Source organism: Psittacula echo (genome assembly GCF_963264785.1).
Source record: "Psittacula echo genome assembly, chromosome: 22".
NCBI lineage: Eukaryota > Metazoa > Chordata > Aves > Psittaciformes > Psittacidae > Psittacula > Psittacula echo.
The window spans coordinates 4060454-4066731 of NC_137758.1; positions in this window are offsets into that span (position 1 = coordinate 4060454).

Here is a 6278-nt window from a genome sequence, read left to right on the forward strand (position 1 = left end):
TGGAACAGAACCTGCCCAAGGCAAGGTGAGCCTCTTGAACATGTGACAGATCACAGCATTGCACTCTGGCTTCAGATCACACAGACGCCATTGTGCAATTAGCACTTCCAAGCAAGACAATGGCAGGAACAAGTTTAACATACAAAGCCAGACACCTCTGTATGGAGGCAGCGCTACATCTGTGCCAGCAGAAACCATCATCCTGGTGGGTCAATACACTGAGGACCTTGCGTGTTCCTGCCTCTGCTCTGTTAAAGCAGAGGCACCCAAGGCTCCAGGTCAGGGAGTCCCTGCAGTTACTGGAGTCTCCACAATGTCCCTGCAGAAGCTGCAGTCTCAGAGCTCTGCTGTGGTTTGCGAGGGTCACAACATGGAGCTTGCTTTCATTTCTGGCTTCTCGTGGCTCGGGCTGCTTCAGTGGGAGATGCTCCTACCTTTGGAATTGGGGCTCTGTCCTCATGCCTCCAGCATCCTGACCACCTCCTGCAGTGTTTGGGCTGCAAAGGGGCAGCTCCCCCCACTTCTCACACATGCCTGGTGCTAAACATCAAAAAGGAAAGAGTTCACAGGAGCAGGATGGGGAAGCTTGGTCAGACTCCTGCTGTTTGTGCTTTGATTTCAAAGGCAACAGGTAACGTTTGTGTTTAGCATGTGCACGTGAATGAAACTGCTTTGTGTGCTTTGTGTGTGAGGGAAACCTCAACCCCCAAAAAACATCCAGAGTAGCGTAGGGGAGAGGGACCTGGGGGTCCTAGTGGATGGCAGGATGACCATGAGCCAGCAATGTGCCCTTGTGGCCAAGAAGGCCAATGGCATCCTGGGGTGTATTAGAAGGGGGGTGGTCAGTAGGTCGAGAGAGGTCCTCCTTCCCCTCTACTCTGCCCTGGTGAGACCGCACCTGGAATATTGTGTCCAGTTCTGGGCCCCTCAGTTCAAGAAGGACAGGGACCTGCTGGAGAGAGTCCAGCGCAGGGCAACAAAGATGATTAAGGGGAGTGGAGCATCTCCCTTATGAGGAAAGGCTGAGGGAGCTGGGTCTCTATAGTTTGGAGGAGACTGAGGGGTGACCTTATTAGTGTATATAAATATATAAAGGGGGAGTGTCATGAGGATGGAGCCAGGCTCTTCTCAGTGGCAAACAATGATAGGACAAGGGGTAATGGGTACAAACTGGAACACAAGAGGTTCCACTTAAACTTGAGAAGAAACTTCTTCTCAGTGAGGGTGACAGAACATTGGAACAGGCTGCCCAGGGGGGTTGTGGAGTCTCCTTCTCTGGAGACATTCAAAACCCGCCTGGATACATTCCTGTGTAACCTCATCTAGGTGTTCCTGCTCTGGCAGGGGGATTGGACTAGATAATCTTTTGAGGTCCCTTCCAATCTCTAACATACTGTGATACTGTGAGACTGTGAAAGTCAGGGGCAGTTACCTAGGGAAAGCTAGATACAGGAACAGCATTTTAAGAGCAATGTGGTTCATGACATTAAATAATTAAAACCAAAACCATGTAGAGACAAAAGCACAGGCCACAAAAGAACATTTTAAAAGTGACCCTAGTATGGAAAGAAAGGGAAATACTAAAAACTAGAGACAGCAAACTGACACAGATCCATACAAAGGGAACAGAAACACTGCCAGGGGACACCACGGGCGAGAAAGAAGAACACGCGTGTCCAGGGGCAGCACCGGCGCCTTTTGCTGTCTGCCCCAGCCCACCGTGGATATCACGCGTGTGGCGCGGCAGCGGCGTTTCCTCCCCGGGAGGCAGCGACAAGCGCGGCGGCGTTATCCTCCGGGATACCGGAGCACGGCAGCGCCGGTACCGGCAGGAGGCAGAGGGGAACCGAGCCGCGGCTCCTCACGCTGCAGTACCGCGATTTGTCCACGAGGAGGCAGCACTGAGAGCGGCGGAAACAACACAGGAGCGCGGCAGCCGAGGGACCGGTGCTGCCGTGCGAGCCGCGCTCCGGGGCCATCGGGAGCGCGCAGAGGGGCAGAACGCGGATGGAGGTGTCGGTGTCAAAGCGAGGCGGATGCCGTGTGTGGGTGATGTGAACGTTACGTCTGCAGCACCTCCCAGTCCGGCTGTTCCCACCGTGTAACCGGTTGGGCTGGGGAAAGCGGAGTCCACCTCCAGTCTGGGTGCCCGAGGTGCTCCCTGATGCGTGCTCCATCATCCCATCTCCTGCAAAACCGGAGCGTGAGGGAGGTTTGTAGCCGGTGTCGGCGTCCCAGGAGAGGCAGGAACGGCTGCCTGAGCCTGCGGTGCTCTCCAGGTTGCAAAAGGAGGAGTAAATCCGGTGTAAGAGGTGCAGGAAGAGGCCAAAGTGAGGGGGAAACACTCCCCAAGGCTGCTGGCTTTGCCACTAGATGGTGGTGTCGGACAACATCAACCGGAGGCACCGGGGTTCGTGGGGTGCAGCCCCGTCTCTGCTGGTGCCACCCGGGTAAGGAGGGCACCTCTCATCACACTTCCCTTTGTACCCTGCACAATGAATCCCTCCTCTCACTGGGTAAGATTCTCTCTAATGGATTTTAGCACAATAGCCCAAATTCTGCCCTTGGATACACTTGAGCAGATGCTGCAGTTTTATGTGCAAACGGACGTGTCCCGGAGCACTCGGTGCTTAATGTTTTACTGGGATAAAAATGACTTTACCCAAGAATGGCCTAAAGGGCACAACAAAGCCCTTCCAGTAGCTGCTTGCTTTTGAGCAGCATCCAGCCAAGCAAAGTAACATCTTGCTCCAAGGAGAGGAGCACATTTAAAATGTCAACGAAGCCCTGCAGTGCCCAAAGCCACCCAGCTCCTATCTGTGTTGATTGGAGCTGGGAGTTGGAGCCAAAGCGATTCGCTGCTGCCTGTACAAACACTCTGCTCTTACACGGCTCAGCCTGTATTGATCTATTTTCGGTGTTATCTAAAGGTTGTTTTAAATCACAGCCTCCTTGGGGTTGGGTTGGTCGCTGCCCGCTCCTGTGTGCCCTGCCTGACTGCAGAGCTGTGATTGCAAGTCTGGATTGTGACCCAAATGCAGCACCAAAGCAGGAGCTGTGGAAAGAAACGTCCCATCTTCCTCAGTGCTGGTGCACGTGGCAGCAAAGCTGCTCCCAACATGTTCTTGGTGTTGCAGGATGCTGATGATGTTGTAGTGTAGCTCAGCCTGGAGAAGAGAAGGCTCCTGAAGGGGAGGCCTTAGAGCAGCTCCAGTGCCTAAAGGGGCTGCAGGAAACCTGGAGAGGGGCCTGGGACAAGGGCCTGTAGGGACAGGCCAAGGGGAATGGCTTGAACCTGCCAGAGGGGAGACTGAGATGAGCTCTTAGGCAGAAGCTCTTCCCTGTGAGGGTGCTGAGGCGCTGGCCCAGGGTGCCCAGAGAAGCTGTGGCTGCCCCATCCCTGGCAGTGTTCAAGGCCAGGTTGGACACAGGGGCTTGGAGCAAGCTGCTCCAGTGGAAGGGGTCCCTGCCCGTGGCAGGGGTTGGAACTGGACGAGCTTTAAGGTCCCTTCAACCCAAACCCTTCCATCCTATGAGAGCAAGCAGCATTGCAGCTCTGCTGCTCTTTCCTAACAAGGTTGTCGCAAATCACCGCACAAACTGACTTCAGCTACGTTATACCTATACTGAACCTTCCCCACGGTCAGTGGAACGTTTTGAGGGTCACAGATATCCACCATCCTATGATCATTCTTCATTTGGCTTTGGAAATAAGCAGTGTCGAGCTGCTGTGTCAGTTTGGCTTAAATTCATAGGAGAACTCATTTGATTTGAAGGTGTTTCTGTTACTAAACATGACTGCAGTGGAGCTCCTGCGGGCTAAGCCTTTCTGATGAATGATGTTTGAAATGAGGGAGACCTGATCGTGGCTGTCTCGTGCTCCAGTGATGGGATGCAAGGAAAGGCACAGCACAGCCACGGGGCAAAGGGCTGTGACAAACCTCAGCTAAACCCAGAGTACGACAGCAAAGACGAACTGAGCTGGAGCATCCTTCTGTAACACAGCGAAGCCAACGCTTACGTATTGGTGGGTTTCTCTCCTATAACATGCACTTAGGTCAACTATTTTGATGTTGTTTACTGCAGAAACAGCAGACATCCAGCAAGAAACCTAAAGGGCAAACAGAAGCCTCTTCTTGTCCCAAATCCTGTTAGGAACACGCATGGATTTCAATGGAAACAAGAGAAAACTGCCATTTTCTGCAGGACTCCAGCACCGAGGGATGCTCATCCTCCTGTATCTCACAGGAGCAAATGGTAACACATGTTTGGAGTGGAGTTTTCTGATCTAAATTGGTTCTGACATGAAGACCCATTAACCCCATCCCCTGCCGGGAGGACAACAGAGCAGAAAGCCCCTCTCGTGGTTGGTGTTTGCTGCGGTTCATTGCAAACTGCTGCAGGCTTCACAGCGGTTATGGCAGGAGCAGGACCTGGAGCTCCGGGTGTTCCCTCTGATTCCATACCTGATGCAGAGTGTGATTAGAGGCAGCTCTTGGCCTTCTCCTTCTGACACGGCATTGAGGAAGGATTTGGGATGAGATAAGCTTCCAGAGCGGGGCCAGGACTGAAGTCATTGATCCAGTGCGAGGTGGTGAATAAGGATGAGTCAGAGCAGCCAGAGGCGAAGCCGCTGCCCTTGGGAAGGAAGGAAAAGGCTTCTCGGTGTCTCCTCCACAGGGATGGAGCCCCAAAAGCTGCTGGAAGGAGATTATTGTAGGGGGAGAGGCTGGGGAGGGGCTGCACTGGGTGCCCGGCACCCCGAGTCCCACCACAGGCAGCTCTGGGTGCTCAGTTCCTCCTCCGATGAGTTGTGCACTCCCAATGGCACTTGGGTGCTGCCGCTTCCCTTCCGTGGCTTTCCCGTTCCCTTTCATTTTTCATCAGTTGCTTTGGTTGCTGCTCTTTGGGAAGCACAAGAAATGGAGCGTTTATTTTTAGCAGCTGCACGAAGAGCTCAACCCAAGGCAAATTCAATTACTGCAGGTTGCACGCAGGCTGCCCAGAACCAAAGGAGAAAGCTTTTCCCAGTAACAAATGCCCTCAAAGCCAGCACTGTGCAATGAGAGCATCGCTTCACCATCTGAACAGCGTGTTCAGGTCCATGGGGCTGGCTCTGGACCTCCCCCAGCTGCACCAAGCCCCTGATGCGCCCCATCCCACTCTTTCCCATGCAATGGGGACCTGAGCAGTTGCTCCTGCTCCTGGCCAAGCCCCTCCACCTCTGGGTATTTCCCAGCCTGCAGTGTCCTCCCGGATGCTATTCCTGGACCAGTTTTAAGGCATCCATTGCCCAAAGCTTCTGCTGGGTTGTTCCTGGAGACCTTGTGGCTGGGGAAGAGGAGAAGGGGTGGGTGAGAGGCTCTTTGGTTGGACGCTTTCACTCTATAATTAAGCAGAACAAGCTCAGTCTCTGTTTCTCTCGCTCTGCCTGAGCGAGCACAAAGAGGAGAAAAGGCCTCGGACAATTACAACAAGCAATAAAACGGCACAGAGAGGTCCATGGAGCGATTCTTCCTTGACACGCTTGCCCCCAACAAGTGCCACATGTCCTGTGTATAAATAGCAGCTGCCCAGACTTGCTTAATCATCCCATTGTTGCTTCATCATATTAATTAAACATTCCTCTGGGATTGTGTGCATCCTAATGAAGTCGGGAAGGAACGGAACAAGCGTGTGCTGGGGGTGCACAGCCTCATTTCCCCAAACTGTGTGCAATCACGTTTAAAATAGGCATTAAACGGCAGGAGGGCTTAGGCTGGAACTGCCTTCAATGGTCAGCGGGGATGGGGAAGGTTTGGTTACCGCTGCTCAGGGATGGGGAGCGTCTCTTTGCTCCAGGGGTGCTTTGAGGGAGCATCTCCCCCTGTCACAGACACGGGCGCAGGGTCCCTGGCAGGAACCCGTTGGTATCAAAGGCACAATTAATCCGCAGCTGCTCTGCAAGGGGGGGGCCGGGGCCGGCGGGACACAAGGAGCAGCCTGAGGCGCCTTCAGCGGCAGCTGCGGCATCACCGCATCCACCCCATGGGCACGGGGGAGCCGGGTAGGAGCAGGGGCAGGAAAGGGGCTGCGTCAGTGCCCATTGTGGCAATACCCGACTGCAGCGAGCCCGGCGCTGCTGGTGCCGCTGGTGCCGTCCGGAGCCTCTGCCCTGCCCAAGGGCCACCGTGGTCCCGTCCCCTCCCTAAGCCTGAGGGGGGCGAGCCTCATCCTCCTCATCCCCTCCTTTCATGCAGCGAGGAAGACTCGAGCACATTGTTCCCAGCTCAGCCTCG